The sequence below is a fragment of the Odocoileus virginianus genome, chromosome 20 (genome assembly GCF_023699985.2).
Source record: "Odocoileus virginianus isolate 20LAN1187 ecotype Illinois chromosome 20, Ovbor_1.2, whole genome shotgun sequence".
NCBI lineage: Eukaryota > Metazoa > Chordata > Mammalia > Artiodactyla > Cervidae > Odocoileus > Odocoileus virginianus.
In genome coordinates, this window is record NC_069693.1 from 53,917,885 (window position 1) to 53,943,840 (window position 25,956).

The window sequence follows — 25,956 nt, forward strand, 5'->3', positions numbered from 1 at the left end:
TTTTTTTTAATTCCCATTCTTCTGTGGTTCTTTTGCAGTCAAAGAAAATATTCTGTGTCTATGTGTGTGTGCACAAGGCATCACCATTTTAAGACTCAACTGTGGGACCTCGCTGGCGGTCCAGTGGTTAAGCATCCAGCTTTGATCCCTGCTCGGGGAACAAGGATCCCACAAGCTGTGGAGCACCTAAGCGCATGTACCGCAACTAGAGGACCCGTGAGCAGCGGTGAGGATCTCAGGTGCCACGACCAAGACCTGCCACAGCCAAATAAGTGAATAAAAAATAAAAAGACTCAACTGCCTCTTGCGATGTCTCAGCAATTCAGTGTCTGGAAACTGTCAGCGTGTCCGCTTTTCCTGAGACGTGACCCTCGATCCTCTGGCGTTTGGTGTTTCTGTCCCTGGGCTGCTGGCATGCCACGAGAACTAGCCACCCCCCTTCGACACCTGGCTATGCCTCCTGCAGATGACCGCTGTGTAGCCCCGCTCCCTGGCTTTCTCTCCCCACCACGAGAACGCCTGTCCAGAGCAAAGCCCCACAGAGTTAGACACGGAGGCGCCCAAGCCACCAGCTTCCCCACAACCCGCGATGCAGACAGAAAAGACTGTGGCCAAAACAGGGCTTCTGCCTTCTCCTTTGGTAAGGTGCTCTAGAAACCAGGGTGAGGTGGCGTAAAAAGACCTCTGGAGCCTCAGGAAGTGAGTTCTCCCAACTCACGGTGTCTGTGCCCTTGAACAGGTTCTGAGACACAGTTTCTTCAACTACATGCCTTTATCAATTTTATTTCTGCAGAGTGATTATGGAAATTAACTAAATTAAAGGTAACTCCCAAACCACCACACCCATACATATGTGACATGCCCAAGTCCATGAGACTTATGGCTGTTGTCACTGCAATACACTCAATCTTAGCCCAAAGGCCAAGAAGCAATGGTATTACTGCAAGTGAATCAAAGTGATACATATAAATTCACCTTGCAAGTGAATCAAAGTGATACATATAAATTCACCTTGGGACATTCACTTTGGTTTCAAATCACTTTTTCTCTCTCTCCATCTCAGTATATAATACAAAATACTTGCTTCCCCCAAGAAATGGTTTCTAGGCAGGACCCATACGGACACCTCACTAAGCGGTCTGTATTAAATCTCCAATCTTGCATTGCTGGGGAAAAAAAAAAAAGTGTCTCAGTCCCAAGAAGTGTTCAGGTTTTGAGTGATGTCAGAGGCCTCTGAACAAGCCTTATAAACGACATCCATATTTGTCCATTTCTGACTTAAATTGCTTTTGGTTCAACCGCTGCCATGAATTGCCTTGATGCGGTATCATCCAGGATGACAGAAAACACAGAGGAAGCGGCAAGTTGCTGGCGAGGATTAGGAAATAAAGGAGTCACTGCCTCATCCAGTTCTCCAAGGGTTAGAAGCAAGGAAAATGAAACTCGCCTTGAAAGGTAATCTCCATGAACCGTGATAAGAGCAGCTGACATTTTACATAGCGCAAGCCTTCTAGTTCAGCCTGGTCATTCCAATAAAAGCCATCTACATACAGCTCACTGTTGCTGTTTTTTAAATCTTTCTACATGTTGCTTTGTCTTCTGCTCCTCTCTTCCTGCCTAAGCAGCAAAGAACAATCTGTGGTTCTGGACCTTCTCGTTAATATGATCTGGGCTCTGGTTTCCAAAGCACTGGATGAAGGAGCTTCTACATTTGGAGAATAACCTCCATTTCTCTCTTCTACTCTACTTCCCCATCCATCTTTCATCTCTTTCTGCTAACCTCTGACTCTGGTTAAAAAGAAAAAAAAATGTTCTTGGCAAAGGTCCATCTACTGCCTGGCTCCCTCAGCTAAGAAATTCTATTTCATCTCAGTCCTGTGATTAGGAATCCAAACCACAGGGGCTTCGGAGGCAGAGCATAATTAAGTTGGTCTGAATTTAGATACAAGATCTTGGGTTCCAGCCTCATCTCTGCCACTCGCCAGCTGCTACGCATGCCCGCGACTCACCTTCTGCACCAGACAAGCGGTCTAACGCCATCCACCCAGAGGCTCCTTGTGAGGATTAAACGAGGTGCTGCCTGCGCAGGGCTCATGGTGCTCACTCCCTGTCTTTCAATCTGCAGGCATGACTACATGCCAGGAGCAGAGGTGTCTGAAGACACTGAGGCGGGACCCCTCCTTCCCAGAGTCAAGGACGTGCCCAGCCAGAGCTGGTCCAGGCGGGTCCATGCGCACTGTGTTGCTCTGTCATTAGCTGCTCAGTTGTGTTGGACCCTCTGTGACCCCAGGGACTGTAGCCCACCAGGCTCCTCTGTCCATGGGATTCTCCAGGCCAGAATACTGGAGTAGGTTGCCATGCCCTTCTCCAGGGGATCTTCACAACCCAGGGATCAAACCCACGTCTCCTGCACTGCAGGCAGACTCTTTCCCACTGAGCCAGCAGGAACTCCCCGCGTCCTGGGCCCTGGTGCAAATGGGAAACAGGAGAATTCAATCCCATGGCAGCGGCTGTCCAAATTGCAAAGAAAGATCCCTCTCTCCGGCTAGGGCCGGAGGCTTTTTCACATCTGTGGAAATGTGATGCTTGCTCCAGCGCTCGCCCTCTGTCAGGGGTCCTCACACAGACACACCCACCCAGCCCCACAGGAGGCTCTTTCCAAGGGCTCTGAGCCCTCGAGAAGGGAGAATCAACCCAGGTGTGAAGCAAACGCCTACGGTCCACTGCCGTTCCTGCTTCTGTGCAGAGAAGGGGCCTGTGATATAGATCGCTTCATTTTCATGTGTGCATACAAGGTCACTTTCCCAACCAATCAATAGAGCAATCTGAATACACAATTTTCATGTCACAGTGTATTTTGGAATTGAAATACATGGGAGGGAACAAGGACAGCGAGGCTTTGAAGGAGTCCGCTTCAGTAGGTGCATCATTTTACACTGTCTTCTAATTCATCTCAAATATATCTGATGATACATCTGAGATCCCTGCCTTTGTGGACACACACAGGTGTCCTGGAGGCCTTCCTGGGGCTCACTTTATAAATTAACCCCTTACTTGTGGAAAGTCAGAAACAAAAACAAAGTACTTTGAATGAGTTAAGGTTCGAATTCGGCCTCTTTTCTTACTAAACAAGGTCCAACAGATTTTTCTAAGTGTCTCCTAGCAATATTTTGGCAATAGTTGGTTTCTTTTTCCCCCTCCATGTTAGTTTCTTCTTCTAGTCCAGTTTGTCTAACTCTTCAAGATGTAAGGCTAGTGAAGGATGAATTCTCCAACTACTGTGTGTTCTCAGACAAGTCACTTAACGCCTCTGTTTCTTCCTCTGTGAAATGCAGTTATAATAAGTGGTCTAGCCCTCTAGACCACACCATAGGACTACCATAAGGTCCAAAGCTGCTCTGTGTATGAAAAACTGTTAATATTTTTAAGTGCTCAGACAGTTTGAGTTCATGCCATGTCCAGCATACCTCCACCAATTTATAATTGCTTCACTAACACACGCCAGTGGACACTTTTTATTTTAAAGGATATTTCCCTTTTAAAGTCATCTTTGTGACTGAGCCCCTTTAAGAGGATTCGATAAGTAACTGATATGTTAAGTTTCAAGTCTCTATTTACTAATAGGGTATTTTGCATATAACTTTGAATGTTGTAGCTAATAGAATCAAAGTTAGATTGAAGTATCAAATAATTTGACTAGGCAGAGACATTTTACTAGAAGGCTGGCACTTGTTTTCTCAATAACACAAAGACCCCTATAATAATGAGAGGATTTTTTAAAAAAGCTAGAAAGAGATAAATTGGACCCAAATCCATGTATTAGTCAGTCATACTTGGGCTTCATTTCTAGAGCTCCACTTGCCTTCTCTGTAAAATGGGCACATTTACAACAACATCTAGACCTCCTGAAAGAACTGAGTCCTTGAAAAGACTAGAAATAAAGCTTGCTGTGATCACTCAGACAAATGCAGTATATATACATGCCTGTTACAAATAGTCATGATAATAATAAAAACTAAGCCATTATATTTAGGTATTTCCCAATATTACTGGCTCTGCATAAATGAGTCTAGCCATTTGATACACGCAAAACACCAAGGTTAGCTTTCCTCTCTGTCTGCGTCCCTCCAGGCCTTAAGTTTTCTGCCATACACAAATTCCTGAATCTATTTAGAAGTTGGAGGAACATCCAATAGCAGAACAAGGATTTCTGAAGCCCAGCCTCTGCCTGCAACAAAGGAAACTACCGAAGGAATCCTCAGCAACTCCACCCCACACCCCAGACCCTGCACCTGCCAGGCTCCACCCCGTCTGCACACCTGCCCCCCCTGGAGGATTCGCTTTTCGAATTTTCTGTGTTTCTCTGGCTGGCAACTTGCACACCTCTCAGGGAACGGTGGTCTGCCTGGGAGCTGACGGGCACAGAGAGAGAGAGAGATGCAATTTGTGCGGATTTACGAGGTACACACACAGGTGTCCTGGAGGCCTTCCTGGGGCTCACTTTATAAATTAACCCCTTACTTCAACATTCTGCAGAGTCAGCACAGGCCAGGAGTGGATGGGGCCAGTGGCCCAGATTGGGTCTCCTGGTATTGGCGGTCACCACTCACAGGCCCCTGCTCAGCATGGACAATGCTGATTTACGAGACTTGTGAGAAGACAGAAGTGTCTGCATCTCTTTGTCATTCAGGCCACAGCGTTCCTGGTCTTACGGGGCTCCAAAACACCAACTTCCAGCCTTCCGTAACTGAGGTGCACCCAAAGGCCAGCCTCGGGGCTGTGTGTGTGAGCAGCGTTTGAATTTGACTAAGGATGGCTTGGCTTCATTCATTCACTTGTTCACTTGAAATGCTGGCCAAAGCCAAAGGGATACAAAGCAGAAACACCATACCTGGCCTCAGAGACTTGTACAGCCTGCCTGTATGTTATGCTAGGAAGAGCACAAAATCTATCAGCCAGCAGGGCCTGGCTGGAAGGCTGTCTCTTCCACCTATCAGCCGTGTGATTCTCAGTAACTTCCCAATCCTCCAGAAGCCTTGGCATCCTCATCTGCAAAATGGGTATCATCCCACCCCATTTCATAGAGGATGCCTTGAGGAAATGACGCTCAGGAAATTGTTGTGAAAACTCTAAGCACCGTACAAGCATTCAGGATTCTTACACATGCGCCAGCAACACACAGGAGGAAGGAACACAGCAGGCAGTAAAGGAACAGAAAAAGAAAGTGGAAGTCACTTAGTCGTGTCTGACCCCATGGATTTTACAGTCCATGGGATTCTCCAGGCCAGAGTACTGGAGTGGGTAGCCATTCCCTTCTCCAGTGGATCTTCCCAACCCAGGAATCGAACTGGGGTCTCCTGCATCACAGATGGATTCTTTACCAGCTGAGCTATCAGGGGAGACCAAGGAACAGAAGAGAAAGGAAAATCAGAAACAGGCGCGTAGAGCCTAGTGGCAGTATAATAACCTAGGGTCTGCACTGTATGCTGTGGGGACCGCAACCCGATCTTCCCTTGTGGTGAAGCAGAATGAGGGCCAGGAGGTAGAGAAGGCAGGGGAAGGGAAGGAGATGGCCAGACTACCCAGCAGAAGAGAGAACCAGGTCTGTGTCGGAGTGAGAAGCAGTAGATCAGGAAGAAAGAGAGCGGAGAGAGCTGGTATAACAAAGAGGGAGAAAGAGACGGTGCCGACACTGCTCACTTTGTGTCCTGTATCGTACGAATGCTCACAGGAAGAGTCTGATGGTGGGGGACCTACCACACTATTCAAAGACGTGACTTTTCAAAGCAGGTTTCTCAACTCTCGGGGGAGAAACTAAGATACCACTGGTGATCTCAAAAGCCACTGCTGTAATGGTTATAAAGGGCTAGTACCTGTCTTTGAAGAGCTTCTCGAAGCTCCTTGACTGAAGGATTTCAAGGTTCCCTCCCTGAAGTGACCGCCTCTGCTCTCCCGCGGGCCTCCATGAGCCCACTGCTGCAGACGGGGTCCTTTGCGGAGTCCGCTCTCCCATCAGAACCACTCCAGAGGAGGCGACGCCTTCTCTGACGCAGAGGGAAGACACTCCGTGCCTCTGCCAAGGGCTGAGCCAGTGGACCTATCACACGTCGTGAGAGCCCGCGGATGAAGTGGCGGACTGCGGTCCCGTGAAAACATGCCTACAAGCTCGTGGACAGCTACCCCTGCAGAGTGGAGTCAGTTCCCCCTCTCCTTAAGCACAGTCTTTACTGGCTCTTTTCCAATGACTAGAACGCAGCTGAGGTTTCAGTGTCTGACTGTGTGCAATGTTCGAGATCAGCGTCTGAAAGCCGCTGGAGCATCCTCTGGCACCTTCTCTGAGGTCAGCCACCTGGCCAACTGCCAGATGTGGAGGAAGACCAAGTGTCTCCGTGGAGAGGCCCACACGGTGAAGGGCTGAGCCCCCCTGCCCAAAGCCACATGTGTGCACCAGTTTGGATGTGAAACCAACAGCCCACCAAGCCTGAGAGACCACAGCCCCAGCCAACAGCTTGACCGAAACTTGACGAGAGAGCCCGAGGCACAGCCATCTATCTAGGCTACTCCCTGGTGTCTGACCTACAGAAACTGTAAGATACTAAATGCTTATTGTTTTAAACCATAAAGCTTTAGGCATAATGTTTTAAGCAGCAGCAGACAACTACTAAGAAGACCTAGGAATGAGCACATGAATCCAGGAAAAACAGAAGCAACTCAAGATAAGAGGAAGGTCATTCAAGAAACAGAATTACACAGGGCCCGACAATGCTGCAGTCGATGGGGTCGCAGAGTCGGACACGACTGAGCGACTTCACCTTCACTTTTCACTTTCATGCATTGGAGAAGGAAACGGCAACCCACTCCAGTATTCTTGCCTGGAGAATCCCAGGGACTGGGGAGCCTGGTGGGCTGCCATCTACAGGGTTGCACAGAGTCAGAGACGACAGAAGTGATTTGGCAGCAGCAGCAGCAATGTCAGAACCCGTCAAGTGTGGTTCTCTCCCACTCCCAGCTCCCGAATCTTCTTGGAGGTTTCATTCTAGGGCTTGGAATGCACAGCAACAGGTGCTCATCAAAAGCTTCTGGATGTAATTCTAACAACTGCTGTTTTTGCAAACATTTAATGAGCATGTATTATGCCCAGGGATGACGCTTCATGCTTTTTAAGAATTTTCTCTTTTGATCTTCTCAGTGCTCCTAAACATGTAGAGAGCATTATGATCATGGTTTCATAGATGAGGGGAAAAAAAAAATTAAAGACAAGGAAGTTTAAGTGACCTGCCCGAGGTCTCACCTAATAGTGGGCAGCCCACTCTGACCGCGGCCGTTGTGGGTGCTGGTGATGTGCGGCTGGGGACATGCACTGGGATTCCCAGGTTGGGTACCCAATGGGCACTCTGAGCCACAGGATAAACACCGTGCATCTTCCTGGAGCATCAGCATTATTCACAGCCAAGCAAAGAAAAACCTCACTTTTGCATTTACAAGGACACAGGTAATCCGAGAGGAATGCAAACTTGTCCTGGAGCTTTTAAGATAAGTCACTCACAGTGGCCTGCTAGAGAGGATGTCCCAGACCCCCAGGAGCACGTGTGCAGTCTCTGTACGAAGTGCTGGCTGGACACTGCTTCAGGAGGAGGACATGAGGCTGGATGAGCTGGCCATCAGAGGGTTGAGGTCCGCAGCCTCCTCCTCCTTGCCGATTCTCCTCTCTCCAGGCCCCTCCAGCAGCCAGGTCGAGGTGGCTACAAAGCCTGAGGGGCTGGAAACAAAGCCCCTACTTCTCACCGATCTCCACTCCCCAGATATCACACACCCTGTCCTCCCCTCCGACAAGGACGGTGATGACCGCTGCACTGTTAGTGCTGGCAAGGAAAACATGGATTCCAGATATCCCTAAATGTGTTTGCAATGATTGCAACGGTGCTTTTGATAAATAAGTGAAGAAGAAGCGCCTGACCTGGAGGCTGCAGTGGGTGAGGACAGGAGTAGAGGAGAAGGCCGGCCAGCTCTACGAACTGAAGGAAAGCATCCTTTGCAGCACTGAGGGGTGAGGTGTGACTCCCAGGGGGCCCGGAGCTGCACACACGTTCCCTCCAATACACGCTGATGCCGTCCCGCCCGGCCAAATCGACCTGAACAGCGCGGAGAGCGCGCGGACGTACCTGTCAGCCCCAATCGGCACTGCGGAAATTTTGTTAGGAAAATAGATGTACTGAGATTCAATTTTTCGATTGTCTGAAGGCTTAATTTAGTGACCTTGGAGGATATCTCCTGGAGGTGAAAGAAGACACGGGGAATCTGCCTGGAGGGGGAAGGGGGGCAGACGGGGCTTCCCTGGTAATGGGTAATTTGTTTACTCTCCTTTGCAGGCCTTGTCAGGAAGCCGTGGAAGTAGATAGCTACTACCACTTTCTTAATGAAAAAAGTGAAAAATCAAAAAGGCACAGAGAGAGATGGACTCTCAGTCGTGCTGTGTTACTTTCTAAGAGCAAATATATATACATATATACACACACACACACACACATATATATATGTATATATATATATTATATGTACCTGGCCTCCTTCCTCTGCACTGGGGTGTCCAGAGGCTCACAACCCATGGTGGTGGTTCAGTTGCTAAGTTTTGTCCAACTCTTGTGACCCTGTGGACTGTAGCCCGCCAGGGTCCTCTGTACAGGGGATTCTTAGCAAGGATACTAGAGTGGGTTGCCATTTCCTTCTCCAGGGGATCTTCCCGACCCAGGGATCAAATCCTAGTCTCCTGCATTGCAGGCTTTCCTGATAGCTTAGCTGGTAAAGAATCCACCTGCAGTATGGGAGTTCTGGGTTTGATCCCTGGGTTGGGAAGATACCCGGGAGAAGGGAACAGCTACGCATTCCAGTACTCTGGCCTGGAGAATTCCATGGACTGTACAGTCCATGGGGTCACAAAGAGCTAGACACGAGTGAGCGACTTTCACTTTCTCTTTACTGACTGAGCTGCCAGGGAAGTTAACCCATGTCTTCTCCCAAATGAGTGAGCCTGGGCCTGGTTGCACCACGCTCCAGGCCCTCTCCTGCGCCTTCTCAAAGCCTTGCCATAGCTGGCCCGCAGCCTTTGGCTTCTCCGGTGGGTCAGACTGTTCAGTGTCCACCTGCAGATCGGGAGGCCTGGGTTTGACCTTCCCCAGGAAGACCCCCGGGGAAGGAAATGGCAACCCAGTCTAGTACCCTTGCCTGGATTCCATGGACGGAGGAGCCTTGTAGGCCACACAGTCCATGGGGCTGCAAAGAGTCGGACATGGCTGAGAGACTTCACTTTCACTTTCCTGCCTCAGGGATCAGGCCAGATTCTCATTTGCCAACCCTCTGCGCCTCCTCTCAGCCTGGGGTAGCACGGCAACAGGAGAGAACCAAGGGCTTAAATCCAGTCTTGCAATTCATGTCAGATAGCTCTAGCAAGCTCCTTTCCCTCCAGGGCTCTCAATTTCCTCACGTATGACGTGGGGAGAACCACACGCACATTTTAGGATTAAAGGGAAGTGTGTGTACAGAATGCAGAAGAGGATGCTCCAAGGACAGAGGTGTCAACACCTCCATCACTCAGTTTCAAACCCAGCACCGAGTTCCAGCTTGCTCACTGGTAAAACAGAAATAATAACAGTTACCTGCTTAACAGGCTGGGGGATCAGAGACAGTCATAGTAGCGGCAATTAATGAAAGATAACTGGGGACTTCTCTCCTTTTCGGGCGGTCCAGTGGTCAAGGCTCCATGCTCCTGATGCAGGGGCAAGAGTTCAATCCCTGACCGGGGGCCTGAGAGCCCAGGTGGAAGGCAGAAAAGGTCACAGGAACAGCACAGATATAGTGTCAGAATTAACAGTGCAGGGTCTGGCACCTGGTATAGACTGTGTTCTGTTTATTATTGATACGTAAGTGTCTAATCATGTTTGGCACATAGTAGGACCTGAATGAATATGATGTATTGCTATACATTGGGCTTCCCAGGTAGTTCACTGGTAAAAAAAAATCTACCTGCCAATGCAGGAGATGCAGGTTTGATTCCTGGGTCGGAAAGATTCTCTGGAGAAGGAAATAGCAACCCGCTCCAGTGTTCCTGCCTGGAGAATCTCAGGGACAGAGGAGCCTGGAGGGTAACAGCCCATGGGGCTGCAAAGAGTCGGACACACCTGAAGCGACAAGATCACCACCACCAAGGATAACCGTAACAAGGGTAAATGTCACGCTGGGAGCATCACAGACACCCTGTGAGCTGCAGTTACTGGTCACAGTGATGGTGATTATGTCAGAAGTCTGTCCATAGCAGGTGAGGCCCTGGTGTCCACCTACCTACCCCCTTCCTTCTCAGCCCTGGCTTCCTGGACACACCGGGATGACTTGCGCTTCTGCATCCTGGCCCTGACCTCGCCCCTGGCTCCACACTGCCCTCTCTGGGGACGGCTCTCTCTTGTCATGGTCTTTGCCGCTGCGACAGGGAGCAGGAGCCAGGCCGTGGTGTCCCGAGGACCCCGGGGGGCGTTCAGATTAGATGAGCCGGCAGCCGTTCTCCCTGCTGTCCCTGGCTGCCGCCGTGTGCCTCACAGCCCGAGGATTTAACAGAGACGCCAGGGCTCCCGGGCGCCAACGCCTGCCGCAGTTTGCACCTACGGACACGCAGGAGCTAATTCCCCTCCCCGCCCTGCCGATTTTCACTGCCACTCTGCCCATACCGTGTCAGCCAGCCAGCCCCGCGCTGACAGGCAAATCCGCCCAGAGCCCTTCCTTCCCAGGGCCCCCGTCCTGAAACATCACCACAGGCTGGCGAATGTGGTTTCTACCTGTTCTCTGGGACCTCATCTTTCAGGTCCTTTCAAGCCCTGGAGTCTCCCTGCAGGAAAATGAGCCAGAGGGTGGTTGGGAGGAAAATGTGGATGACAGGGGTGGGTCTCGGAAATTATACACCTGGCCCTGGAGTCACCCAGACCCCAGCTCTGCCACCTTCTCAGTGACTTCATACCACCGACCTTTACTATACTCGTCTGTAAAATGGGCTTGCCCATCACACTTCCCTTTCAAAGGCCGTTCTGATGTAACTGTGTAAAGCTCTTTGCACAGAGTATGGCATCCCACCAGCACGTGACTAGTGTCAGCGCTCACTGTTTCGGCAGATCAGCCATTCTGGTCATCCTTCATTTCCAACGATGCTGATGTGTCTTGCAGATGGATCTGCTAGAGCCCCACAGAGAGGCAGGCTGGGGTCCTGAAAGAACCTGATAAAGGTATTTTACGGGAGCCCTCAGGTCTCCCTGCCGCCGTCTGTAAAATGGAGGAAGCACTTTGCACAGAAGGAAGTGACATGCCAAAAATAATTTCTCTTCCCAATTATATATAGCAATGTAATCTACAACAACACATTGTATTTGTTAAGGTCCTACTATGTGCCATATGTGATTAGACACAGGTACAGTACAGCCGACGACACGTACCAAACCCCACAGTTAATTCTGATATTATACTGTGTGCCCCACTTCATGCCGACTGTCTTTCACTAACTGTTCTAATCCACCAGCCTTCTAAAGTGGGCCCTGTTATTATCTCCATTTTACCAATGAGCAAGTTGGGAGCATCATGAGTGCTTGACAATTTCACTTAAGGGAGAAAAAAAGACCGGGGCAGAGAGAAATAGCGAAGTCAAGGAATCCACTGAGAAGTAGGTATCGCTGTCTATTTCACACCAGCGCACTCTCGGCTGGGCTGAAATGCACGCATCTGCAGGAATATATGCACACATTTATGCAAACTCCCTGACATCAGGGGCCAGGGCTGTTTTTACCAAACAAAGTCTGTTTATGCTCCAGGGGAAGCCTTTCTTCCACATTGGTCCAAAGAACCAACTATCCCTGGATTGATGCGTGTGATCACATGGACGGGTGACTCTCACTTTGTGAGGACGTGGGTCACTGTGGCTAACACGCAGGTGAGGGTGGCTTCCCTTACATCTTCCTGTTTCAGGAAGCACCAGCCCTCTGCTTGAACGCTGAACGGTGGGATGGCCAGAGATCTGTACTTCTCATCCTCGCGGGCCGCCTGTACGATAATGTGATTGCTGAGCCCCTCCCCCACCCCAGTGCCCGCCGCCGGGCCGCCCAGCCACCTGGCCGCAGAATGCAAACGTCTGGGGCATCATTAAGGCACTTCTATACAGCACCGACCAAGGGCTGACCCTGCGACCATTTCCACCATTAGATTTGAATGACCTCGGCAGCAGGGCTGAGAGGCCGGAGTATTAATTCACAGAGAACCACAAGCCCAATTTAAGATTTAATTTGAGATAACGAAGAGCTCCTGAAAGTGTATTCAAACTTCTCAGCGTGCAAGAAAAGGCCTTTCCCTGTTTCCCACGTTGAATGTGAATCCAATCTTTCCTTAACAGAATTTATTCACCAATTTACAAGCAACGTGCAAGCCTCCTTTTCTCTTTTTCCAGTTCCTTCTGCTTAGTCAAACCCCCTTGTGATGTGCCTTTATGGGAACTATTTTCCCCCTTCCTTCCTAATTCACAAGCGGCTGCCCTTGAGGGATTCCTTTTCAATTTGACTGCATCCTTGAAGAGAAAACAGCCTTCGTTAGGTATCTCCCCCAACACTCTGGTTCCCCTGGATCCCAACTTAAATATGCTAAGCGTCTGTTCAACAGGGATGCTGTCCTATTAAAAATTTTGGCCCTGCAGTGTGACTCTGGAGGCAAAGCCACGGCAGGGCATCCTGCCGCCCGTTAGCAAATCTGTGCTTCTGGGTTCTGGCGTGGCTCTCGACTCTGAAGCCTTTATTTCTTAAATACTTAAAATTCTAGGGACTTCCCTGGTGGGTTGAGAGACTAACAATCTATTTTCAAATGCAGGGGACGCGGGTTTGATCCCTGGCCGGGGAACGAAGATCCCATATGCCACAGGGCAACTAAGCCTGCACGTGACAACCACTGAGCCTGTATACCAGAACACAGAACCCACACACTGCGACAGACATCCTGAGCGCCAAAGACCAGATGCGGCCAAATACAGCTAATCATTTTTTAATTAAAAAATTTAAAATTCTAGCTGGGGTTGGGAATGGTATGCGTTGGACTCAGAAGCCTGAGTCTTAGCTGGTATTTACTGAGCATCTATGTTGCGTCTGGAGCAGTTCTGGGTACACTGCATTTTCTCAAAGACTCAGTCTGGCTTTAGAAATAGACTTGAGTTGAAGTCCTAGCATGGAGTTCCACTTTCCCCCAGGCCTCGGTTCCTTGTCTGTGAAATGCCAAACACACCTTGGCGCTTCCCAAAGGCAACTTTAAACCCTACAAATGAAATAATACACGGGTGCAAGAATACCACTAGTCACCTGACCTTGGCCCTGGGACGGTGCTGGAAAATGAATAACCGGGCCTTGTAAACATTCTGGTTGCTGTTAAGATGAGACCGGGGCAAAGGCAAGCACCACAGCGTTTCACAGTCCTGCCGCTGGTTTGCTCCATTTGCCTTGGGGCTCCCAAAGGGGGCATCACGGTGGGCGGGTGCAGGGAGGGGGCGTGGGAGGCGTGGCGCGGCCGGTGGGGCTGGTTTCCAGCTCAGCCTCCCCCCTGAATGGAGCCGTGTGACCTGGGCCAAGTCAGTCTGCACTTCTGGGCCTCCGTGTCCTTCTCTTCTTCTGCTCATTAGGTACAGAGGAAGGGCACCAGGGAGGGGCAGGCAGAAGTCAAACCACAGCTCCTGACTCGTAAAGGATGCATACAGCCAAACAGGCCAAGGGGAGTGACCCAGAAAGCTGTAGGGCACGGGGGGTGAGCTGAACAGTGCTCTCCCAAAGTCACGCTCATTGCAAAGCGCAGAGTGTGACTTTTCCTGGAAACGGGGTCTTTGTGGGTGGAGCTAAGATAAAGATCAAGATGATGTTATACTGGCTAAAGGTGACTCCCAGCTCCAATGACTGGTGGTGTCCTTTTAAGAGACGGAAAAGGACACAGAGGGACAGAGAGATGAAGGTCATACGAGGAAGCAGCCACGACTGAAGCGATATGTCTATAAGCCTAGGAATGCCAGCGACCACCAGGAGCTGGGAGAGAGGCCTGGGCCTGGAAGAGATCCTGAGTCTCAAGGAAGAAAAAGAAAAAGACATACCCTGCCAGTACTTTGCTTTTGGGTTTCTGGCCTCCTAAACCGTGAGACAGCAATTCCTGTTTAAGCCACCTAGCTTGTGATGGTAGCAGGAGGAAACTCACATAGGTGATATGCTTTGTACTTAAACAAGAGGCCCTTTCCCGAGCAAAGGCCCAGGGTTTTTATTTTCACTGGCGTTCTCCGCATATTTTAGGAGAGGGAGGCGGTGTGCAGTCATCCTGCCCTATTGACCCCAAGAAAAACTGCCTAGGTTTTCCTGGCAGTCGACCATCAACTTTACTAATAGGAATGGGGCCTGGAATTTTCTGGGCAGAATTTCTCAGACGGCTCGTTCAAGCTTTTTTAAAGGATGGTGAAGTGATTGAGGAGTATCATGGTGTCCCCAGACGATATCCTTGGGTCTTCTGAGATTCCATCTTTGTCTCCTGCACACAGATGGGCCACTCCCACTGGTCAAGGGTGGGCAGAGGAGGACATGTCCAGAGCTTCGGGTCGTAGGTGGGCAAGGACGATCCCGCACTGCACACTTGGATTTCTGACATTATAACGATAGGTGATCATCACCTTTCTTGTTCAGTGTCAGCACTTAGGCTAAAGCAGCCTCCTTGATGCTTGCTGCCAGCAGGGACGGGTTCTGTGCATCCTGAGAGCCCACTGGGGTGCCAGGTCCGCTGCAGCTGCTCACAATGGTCACAGCAACGACGCAGACTACAGGACAAGATAAACAACAAGACAAAGGCCTGACTTGCACTATTTTGTTTCTGCCACACTGACACCTTTTGTTGTTGTTGTTCAGCCGCTAACTTGTTTCCGACTCTTTGCTACCTCATGGACTGTAGCACGCCAGGCTTCCCTGTCCTCCCCTATCTCCCACAGTTTGCTCAAGTTCATGTCCACTGAGTCGGGGGATGTCTTGCAACCATCTCATCCTCTGTCACCCCCTTCTCCTCCTGCCTTCAATCTTTCCCAGCATCAGGGTATTTTCCAGTGATTTGACTCTTCACATCAGATGGCCAAAGTATTGGAGCTTCAGCATCAGTCCTTTCAATGAATATTCAGAGTTGATTTCCTTTAGGGTTGACTGGTTTGACCTCTGACATCTTACTACCCCCATTTGATTGGAAAGCTAGCAATAATGGCAGAGATAACACCGAAACCTAGGTCTGCCTGGTTCCGGGGCTTTCTACCACACGTCAAGGCTCGGATCAACAAGAGCTGCAGAAAAGCTCATGACAAGCCTGACTCACAGGGGAGGGTTTGACACGCTGGGGACGGCAATGGTGAGGGAGGGGAGGAGCCGGGATGTGTCCAGGCTGGAAGGGAGGCCTTGTTTGCACTGCCCTTGTGTGGCTCAGATCTCTGTGTCCGGGGGAGGTCTGTGGCCTCCAGGAGTCCAGCCCTCCAGGTGTACCTGAATGCAGAGGGGCACATCCTTCCTTGGGCAAGGTCACAGCCTTCCCGGGACGGTCCATGAGATGCTGAGTCCAGGCAGGCAGGGGCAGGAAGGCCTGTCCACACTGGCCTGAGTGGTGATGCTGACATGCCAATGGGCCCTTTCAGCTCCAAGGGCCCCCGCGAGGTCGGCTCGGACCCTCTGCTGGCTGCATCTCAGCTCAGCCTCTCCTCTGCCAGCTTCATCCTACCTACAGGTGTTGACCCTAAGAAAAGTCCTGCACGGGAAATCTCCCCTCTGAGTCGGCTCCCTGGAACACCCAATGAGATGGTCTCTCATTTCTAAGGAAGACTGTCAGTGATGAGAGGGGTGACTGGGGCCTGCAGCATTCCTGGGGTTTGCAGGAGGAAGCTGGGAGAAGACGGAGCCCGTCTGAGCAGTGCCCGCGTTCCTGCACACCAGCGCTGCCGCCCTGACGCCCACGGAGTGCGGGACTCAGGGCTGCGCTTGAGCTGCTTTGTTGACATAATTAGCGCTGGCTCCGAGCAAGAGGTTTTGTAGCCAACTTGGCGTGGGCTTTTGAGTTTTGATTGGCAAATTTGAAGCAAAGTTCAGCCAAGTTCTGTATCTATTTTGCACTGGGCCGAACGCGCATCTAAAGAAGCCAACTCTTCCGATAGGTTTTCAGTTTTCTGGTCATTGGGAGCTGAAGATATTAGCTCTTTAAATGGACAAATGCTTCTGGCAGGCCAGGCTGCACTCGGAGGAGGAGAAATGCCTGTGGGTTCCTCTGGAAAGTAATGTAATAAGATGCATTAATCAGAATTCTATCAAGTCTCCACACTTGGCCTGGGCTTAAGAGGCAATACTTTGAAACTGCAGTTTGGCTAAGCTTCCCTATTCTTTGCAAATCAGAATTGAAAAAGAAGGAAGAAAGAAAAGAAACAGAGCTAATATTTAAGAAAAACCGGCAATGGGAAAAAGGTATAAACAAGGTCTAATTCCTTAGCTCCACTAGGGGATGCAGAGGGTTCTGAGTGATTTGACCTTTGCCATTTCCCCAAAGTTACTCCAGGCTGGCAGCAGAGAGGTTGGGTCAGACCCCCAAGCTGGCTCAGAACTGGTTTGGACCAATGTCTTGGGTCCAGGTTGTTTACTAGTCAGTTTCTGGCTGACAATAACCTATTTCTGGACTTGCAATGGCATCTTGGCTATTTCTTATCCTGAGATGTTTGTAACCAGGGAATGAGAAATTTTGGAAGTTAAAACAGATTGACGTAGATGGGCACGTTGGCACTGTGTGACTTTTGCCCCAAATGTTACCTTCTTGGGAACCCAAAAAATGGCAAGCTGCAGACTCAGAGCCAATACCAATTTCTCTCCAGTGACTGGAGGTTTTTAGGTGACACTTTACAATTTAAAGTGACATACCAGTGCGCTGAACATTTGTACTACATTTTGTCTGTGCTTTTAATGGGACATAGCTACATCTGTATTTACTATTATAACTCAGTACCCAAGAGATGAATATTTTTAAAGACAAAGGGCCAGGCTTTGTAGAAACATTTTTTTCCCTTTTATATATATATTAAAAAAAAAAGTGGCTCCTTCTTGTCTGGTAGACTTTAGTAATTGGCAGGATTTTGAGTAAGCTCTTTTAAGAGCCCTCCATTTCTATTTTCACATTAAACACACTTGCAGTATCTATTAAAAGCTCACATACTGAGGCAAATATCAAGACTACCAATGAACTTACATGTGGAGTCCTCGGAACATCAGAGAGACGACGTGAGCCTTGGTATAGTTTGATTTCTTAGGGATCTCAGAGTTGGAAAAGAAGAGGGTACCTCTTTCCTCTGCCTCTTGGACCCGACCAGTGTCCCCTGTTTTACATCAACTCTATATTCAAGGTTTTTATCAGAAGGGGTCAAGTTCAGGATTTCATTACAGCAACAAATGCTGGCTTCGGCCTTTACCTCGGGGAGTATTTCCACTAAAGCCTAGGGGACTCCACACAGAGAGGCAGAACAGATGCGTGGATGTTTCTGCACCGTTCCAGCTGAGACCCCGAGGCGTACGGGTCGAGGATGATGGAGTAACACCCCAGGAACGATGCACGAGGTCGCCCAGGGGCCCTGGGAACATCTGGGAGAGAGCAGGGCCAGGGTGTGGGCCGGGGCGGGGGCCTCCAGACCCTGAAGAGACCTTCAAGGTCATTCTCAAGGTGACGCACGGGCCCTGATAGAGCAGATGTGAGTGCGGACTTGCAGGCGGCCACGCAGCAGACGAGGGTCATTTAACACAGGCAGTGAGGGCGGCCGGCAAGTGCCCTTGGCCTTGGACCGACAGTTGCACATGGAGCTCTTTAGCTCCTTCTCCAGATTTCTTAAAAAAACAAACAAACAGGAAGGACGGGGAGGATGCAGGCCCGGGGGAGAAGACAGGGCCAGAGCTCAGCGCAAGTCTTCTCTCAGCGCCTCTCCCGCCCCGAGACGGGGGTTTCGGATGGAAGCTGATGCGCTGGGCGAGGGGAGGGCCCTGCTTCGAGATCTCAGCCCGTCTCCACGGGCCAGGGTCACAGGGGCACACTAATGGTCATCGAGGAGCGCTTGGTAAAAGCGCTCTTTGCAGCGGTAGGTGTGAGATCACAGGAACCGGGGAGGTTTCGAGCAGCGTCCTCGGTTTAGTAGCAGCAGGAAGAGCTCCCTAGCCCTGCTGGCTGAGACTGGAGGCAGGCGGCCCCCACACGCCCCGCAGGGAGTGGGCCTGGGGACCAGACCGCCCCGCCTTGCTGCGTCTGCATTCCTACCAGTGCACACCATTGAGATCTGGCCTGAAAGCGAGGGCAGCCACAGGCCACTGAGGTCAGCCTCTCAGGACACCGGGGCAGGGCTGGGGGACCTGCGGGGGTTGACGATAACCAGGGCAGAAACCACTCACTAGAGGGCCTTTGGGGGCCTCGAGGGCCTAGCTGCCAGGGCAAATGAGAGGTCAAGCTCAAGCTCACTGTCCACACTTCCCCAACTTTAACCAGAGGACCCTGGCTGCGATGCCTTACGTACTAACCAGCTACATTAGGTGTTATACCAAAGTAGAATTATTTTTCCCCTGAAATATCTGACTTGAAAACCCTAACCAAGATGTCTTCTCCAGTTTCCTCCAGGTTTGCGGTGCATGATTCCATAGAAGCAACGGGGTGCAGCCCATGGAGCGTGTACCTCCGGACCACGCGTGTTAGCAAAGAGCACGGGTGCTTTTCTATCCAAACATGGCTGCCACCCATTCTGCGTGGTGCATACATTGAGAATCCAACATTCTGGAGTAGAGGCTTAATTTTTAAAAAATTTTCCTTCCAAAAGAAGTCACCATGTCTTGCCATTTTATTTTACGGTGGGCCACAGGAGATCTGAAGTACAGGGGAGAAATACATACCAATTTTTCGAATATAGCTCCTTTGAGTTCAAGTGGAAAATGATTGAAGATTTTTTAGGAAAAAAGAGAGATTTCCACAGGAGGATTAAAAAGACACGCAAAGGAAAGGCATGTCGTTGCTGAAGCTCTCCAGGAGAAATGGCGAGGATGGCTTCAGGGTGACTGGCGCTGGCCGCCGGGGAGAGTCCAGCCAAGTCCTTGAGTCCTCTGATGGCACTCTGCTGGGCACAGACAGCTGAAGCCTGCGTACCAGGGCTGTGTTCTTCAGGGCAGATCTTCAATCCAGAAGACAAAAGGAGAATTCGGTGGGGTGGGGTGGGGGCTGCCTAGAGCCAGGGAGATGTGGCAGGATGCAGACGGGAAGGGGCAGGGCCGCCTCCAGGAGCGGGGGGGGGGGGGGGGGGGCCGCTACCTCTCCTAATCGAGATTAATGGCTTGCTCAGGCGAGCGGCTGCAAACCTGCCAAATGTGCTGACCGCCTGAAATTAGCAAAGGTGGTGACTAAGGAAGGAAGGAAAAGTGTACAACGCGCCGGGTCTGAGAGAGCCTCACTCATCCCGGTCTGACATATGACAAATGGAATTAACAGCGACACAGACAGCGCAACAAGTCTTAGAGCGCACCGCCACGGGATGTGATTGATCTCCGAGGAGGCTTCTGCGGTTGTTGATGAGACCTTGGGAGCACGACAGATGCCCGCGTTTGCACAAGTCCCCCCATCCCACTCACACACACGAAGAACAGCCAGGCACGCACGGCGGCGTGGCTCGGTCATGTCTCTTCTAACCGGGACAAAGTACATGTCCTAGAAATGAGAACAGATCATCCCGGACTCTGGCGAAACTCGCCTCGAGCGTCACACTCCATCCCGGTCACCACCTTATAAAAATGTTATTAATCAAACACCTGAGTGGGATGAGGAGACACACAGAGGCTGATTCTCAGACTTAAAAGTCTAAGTGCCCTTAAAAGGGCTACATTTGTACAGCTTAGAGGGGAAGAAAACAAAAGGGGAAAGAACAGGAGAAAAAATTCCATGCAAATAGGACCTGAAATACTTGTGGAGAAGATGAATCTATGACAGCAAAATAGCAAAAGTCAGGCGATATTAAACGTAAATGTGAGCAGCTGAATATTTTTTTCAAAAAACCGATAATAGAGAACAAAAGATATATACACAAATTGTAACCAAAACAAAACAAAAACACAAACCAATGGCAAAAACTCACAAACATCTCAGTATTTTCCTGTAACGTGATGGAAATAATAGACTAGCATCAATGTACCCACTGTGGTAGATTCCCTAATTGTGTTTCTCTCTGAAATTCATGGTAATATTCTTACATTTGATTTTTTTTTTCTCCATTTCTAAAGACAAATTCAATGGTGAGTCAAAATCTTTTTAAAACACAGATGACTTTAAGAAAAACCATATGGAATGATGGTATTTTCTCCTATCTTATGATTGAGATAAACTACCCAGGAAGGCTTTGTTTCATTCCAAGACCTGTTAGCTAGCACTGACTTTTATTAGTGCCTTTAGATATGAATTTTTTTTTTCTTTCCCTTTTTTTAACATTTTTTTAAGAAGTTGAGATTACAAAAACATAAGATTACAAGAAAACATAAAACCTGCCCTTCTGAATCCACGTCAACTGGAGGGTCTCATAACCCCGAGGCACCAGAGATGCGGCTGAGCGGTGACGTCCTCTGTGACGCTCCCCTCCAAAGTGAGGTGGTAACCAGCCAGCCCGCGAGCCCTCTGGCTGTCGCTTGGCCTCCCTGGGAGACGGGCAGCCGGCTTCCAAGTCAGGACATCCTGCTCCATCTACGTTGCTGTGCATTGACGCCACTGCATGTTGAGCCCCATGCGGGCTGGTGGCCTGGGGTTCAAAGAGGATGAGACCCAGTCCCCTTCACAAGGACCTGATTGTCTACCAGTGAAAATGATGGCTTGGATGCTGTTGTAACAACTACTATTTGTTCAGTCATTACTGCATAAATTCTTTACAGACCTCTTTAAATCACTATGCTTTAAAAGGCCTATGCATTCCTCAAAACAAGGTAAGTCTTATTATCCTCACAAGTCAGAGGAGACCACGTAAAAGCTTATGTCACCTGACTGATTCTTTTCAGACTGATGGTTGTGTCCTCCCCAGATCCATATACTGAAGTCCTAACCCCACAGGGGGATGGTATTCAGAGTGGGGCCTCAGGGAGGTGACTGGGTTTAGAGGAGGTCATGAAGGTGGAGCCCTCACAGTGGGATTAGCATCCTTCTGGAAGAGACAGACCAGAGCTCTCGCTCGCCACCACACAATGACAGAGAGAGAGGGCGGCTGTCTGCAAGCCACAAAGCGAGCCCTTAGGAAGTGAATCTGCCTGCATGCTAGTCTTGGACTTCCAGCCTCCAGAGCTGTGGGAAATTCATGGCTGTTGTTAAAGCCACCAGTCTATGGCGCGTTGTTACAGACGCCTGAGCTAAGCCACCAAGAGGACACCCAGGAAGCAAGATTCAAACCCAGTCGGCCTGACTCCACCACATCATGAGTTTAGAGGATACAGAAATGAAGAGAGGAGAGGAGGAGGGGAGGAAGGGAGGGAGGAAGCACGGGAAAGAAGGAAGGAGAGAAGGGAAGAAAAAGTAGCAGATTCAGGGAACCTACACAATGATGGCTTCTAAATGGCATTCCAGTTATATGAATGCATCAGGAAATATGAACCCCCCCAAAGTGGGAATTCCAACCCAAGGAGCCCATGAATCACAGAAAAGATGGACGGCCATGAATTGATCAGCAATGGCAGAGTTCTCTAAAAACACGCACCTTGGGAACATCCCTTGGTCCGGTGGTTCGGAGCCCACCTGCCGATGCAGAGGACATGGGTTGATCCCTGGTCCGTGAGGATCCCACAACCTCGGGGCAACTAAGCAAGTGCACCTCAGCTGCTGAGCATGTGCTCCTAGAGCCCACGCGCCACGACGACTGAAGCCTCTGCACCCAGAGACCGTGCTCCTCAACAACAGGGGCCACCGCAACGAGCCCGCGCCCCACAACTAGAGAAAGCCAGGCGCAGTGGTGAAGACCCAGCACGGCCAAAAATAAATGAATATAAAAACATTTAAAAAGTAAAAGATATATACTTTGCATGAATGTACATGTGCATATGTGTGCACGTAGGTATGTTCTAACTCAGGGTGTCACAGAACACTAATTTTCCTGGACTGTGGATTACCAAAGTCCCTTCAGACTTTTTATTAACTGTTTCCATGCAATCCTCTGTTACTCAGAAGATGCGAGCAGCCAATCTTCACAGCAGCACACCGCTTGCTTTTCCCTGTCTACACAAACCTCTGAAACGCGCTACAAGTTACTGAAAACCACGGGGGCTCCTCCACGTGTCCGTGGGTCCACCAGATAAGCTCCTGGCAACTGAAGCTCTGCCTGTGATATTGTCTACGTGTGTGAATGCAAAGTCTAGGCAGCCAGCATCACTGTCTCTTCTGGCTTTATGACAAAATGACGGAGCACTTGTCTTTTTGGATCTTGGGCTGTCATTTGTCTTTTTCTATGGAGTTTATTTTTTTTCTTCCTTCCTGCATAAGATGATTTATCTCCGAAAAGAAAGTCTTAATCTAGTTATTCCTTCGGAGGAGAGCAAATCTAGTTTACGTCCGTCCCCACCTTCCTCCACACTTGATATTACGGCCTGCTTCAGTCAGGATTAGGCAGGCTGAACAATCAGGACCGAACGTGCTGTTGAGCAGGCAAGAGTCGCTCGGAAGCAACAACTGAAGGCAGAAGTCCCCACTGATGCAGATCGTGGCAACCGTGGAGGAGGTGGACTGTGAATGCCTTTTGCCAACCGTGCGCCTCCAGGAGCCCCGGGTGACACAGCGGTCCCCTAATACGTTGCGGGGGTGTCTTCTATGCTGACAAGTTGATGGCTTATTATGAACTGCCAGCGGTTGCCAGTCTCAGACAGGGAAAACATCTGTGCCCACACACATGTGCTAGCGAGCTACATGCGGCAAGGACGTGATGGGGGAAGATCCTTCTGTGTCTTAGTGAAGTGAGAGTCGCTCAGACTCTGTGACCCACGGACTATACACTCCATGCAACTCTCCAGGCCAGAATACTGGAGTGGGTAGCCGTTCCCTTCTCCAGGGGGTCTTCCCAAACCCAGGGATCGAAGCCAGGTCTCCCGCATTGTGGGTGGATTCGTTTCCAGCTGAGCCACGAGGGGAAGCCCTCTGTGTGTGAGGTGGGCTGCCATAACAGCTCTAGGTGGACACTGCAAACTGGATGGGGGTAAAGGTGCTTTCTGATAGGCGCTTCTTGCCTTTCAGCATGGTTTTGAAAACTCGAGGTGGTGGTAATCCAAGCTCTGAATGGAAGTGTCAGACAACTACCTAATAAAGCTGTGTGAGAGCCCGCCTTCCTAACATTCAACTCATTGCTTAAAGGTTCTGGAAGTGTGCATAAAGGCAGAGGGATTACCTGGTGGCAAAGGAGACTCTCTGCCTCTAGAGCAGCGGTCCCCAACCTCCAGGATCTAATGCTTGATGCTCCGAGGTGGAGCTGATGTAGTAATAATAGAAATAACTGCACACTAAGCGCAATGCACTTGAACCATCTCCAAATCACCCCCCATCCCCAGTCCACAGAGAACTCTCCCATGGAACCGGTGCCTGCTGTCAGTAAGGTCGGGGACTGCTGCTTTAGAAGGCCCGTTCTAATGCTCCTCCGGTGCTACGACGTTCGCCGGATGAACAGGATACCACGGGAGCCGGAGGGAGGACGTGCCTTGAGGGGACTGAGTGTGGGCTGCTGACCCAGAGAAGCGGGCGAGCTGACATCCACGTGTGACGGAGCTACTCACGTGGCGGACATCCCTAGGGACAACGACCCGGGAGCTCACGGAGACTCCCTGTGGGGCACTGGATGCACGGCCTCCGTCACGCCTTCCTCCCTCCCTCCCCAGACCTCCAAGGATGTGGCATCACAGCTTCGGGGCAAAGGAATCAGAGACAGCCTGTTAGCTGACCCACGTGCTCTCTTTCTAGAAGGTACCTGGAAGCAGCGGGAGAGAGCCCTTCTGTACTGGGTTAAATCCCTGCGGTTCCTGCAACACTGAAGGGAGGATACAAAGAAAATAAGGCACCCACGTGCAAATGGAAGGAAGGGAGGAGCAGAGGGCAGGGCACCAGGGAAGTCAGGACTGGGGGTGGGCTTTAGCTACCAATCTGAAAATCAAGAATGGACTTCACCTCCTTTGAACCTGCCAGAGAAACCAATCGTATCAACTACAATAAAAACATTTTCATTCAAAAGATGATTTTTTTTTTTCCCCTTCCTAGAACATCGTGTGGATTTGTTTAGATCCTTGTTGGCTTTGCTTTGGTTTCTATCCCCCCGCCCCTGGCCGGCCACACCAACATCCGATCTGTAAAAACATTCTGCTGAGACTTCCATTTCACGTAAAGGATGCATGGTCTAAAGCACACCATCCAGGAGAAGCATGTATGCATTTTCTTCTCTGCCTTGAGACAGCCTCTGAGACAGGAATGGGGGAAAGGTTCCTTCTGTGTAAGGAACGCCACGTATCCTAAGTGCTCCATGGTGTCCGGAGCTCATTAGCTATAGTTAGTACGAAGCCTGTGACCCGTGGGGCCATAAAACTCCCCATAATAATTCATCGGGTCCTGAGAGTTCTCCTAAGTACATTTAGATCAGATGCGCGACTTTTCCCCCTAAGAGTGGCAGTGGCTAATAGCCAGGCGGAACTGAGACGGCTCCGCCACGCCACACAACCATAGTGTGTGCTCCAGCTGAGTGGCCTGGGGTGGAGGCTGACAGGTGGACTCAGGAGAGAAGTTGAGGCAGGTGGTCAGGACCACACACAGGGGCGCCGGGAAAATGAGCCCCTCTGAGCCAAAGTGGGCTCATCTGTTAAGTACAGAAATCACTGTGTTAGTCGCTCAGTCGTGTCCAACTATGACCCCATGGACCGTAGCCCACCAGGCTCCTCTGTCCATGGAATTCTCCAGGCAAGAATACTGGAGTGGGTTGCCATTTCCTTCTCCAAGAGAAATTATTAGTGACCACTGAGATCTTCCCTGGGTCAGGAAGATCCCCTGGAGAAGGAAACGGCAACCCACTCCAGTACTCTTGCCTAGAAAACCCCATGGACGGAGGAGCCTGGTGGGCTACAGTCGATGGAGTCAGAAAGAGTCGGACAGGACTGAGTGCCTTCACTTTCACTTTACTTAGGTCTGCTGGGAGGATTACGCGGGATACGCGGCTCCAGGCCAGAAATGAGAGGTGGTGGCCTGTTAGCCTGCTGGAAGCTCACGTTTAAATCAAGGATGCACAGGTGAGGATATCTGCTTCCCACATCCATGGATCAACCTCAGCCTCCTTCCTGGATGCTGACTCTTCCAGCAGGAGAACACCTTTCAGGACATCAAGCATTCCCAGACACCTATGCCTTAAGTAACCACTGACTAAAGTATGTAATGATCCAATGCTGTTTATCAACTCAATAATGCCTGAAAACAGGTTTCCACATCACAATATCTGAAACTATTTGTACCTACACGCAAGATCTGACTCCCCATAGAATGTAACACTGGTGACATCTATGGATTTGAAGCAGCCTTAGAGTAATTCCTGGATGCCATGGGCATCCACAGTCCAGGGGGATGAATCACCGCTCTCAAGAAGGACCACAGGTTTGGGGGCTTCACGAGCGTCTAAGAAGAAAGAGATTTAGAGAGGCAAGCAGAGGGGATGATCCCGAGGCTGAACTCCATGGGTGCTAAAAAAAAAAAACTGGGGGAACTGCTGTAGGGAGTTCAAGCCGGATGGGCCTAGGCTCTAGGAAGTCCTCCAAATGGGAGAAGGCGGTACCTTTTGATGACGTGTAGGACTCTGGGAGAAGATGGAGCATTTGAGTTGACTGATTTTAATTCTGGAATGAATATAGG

The 25,956-nt window shown here is 50.1% G+C and overlaps 1 protein-coding gene across 1 annotated transcript in view; it reads right to left on the minus strand.

Annotated features, from left to right (window-relative positions):
* The window catches only part of WWOX (WW domain containing oxidoreductase), an 895,414-nt gene that overhangs the window by 314,169 nt on the left and 555,289 nt on the right, over positions 1-25,956 (minus strand). The window lies entirely within an intron of this gene.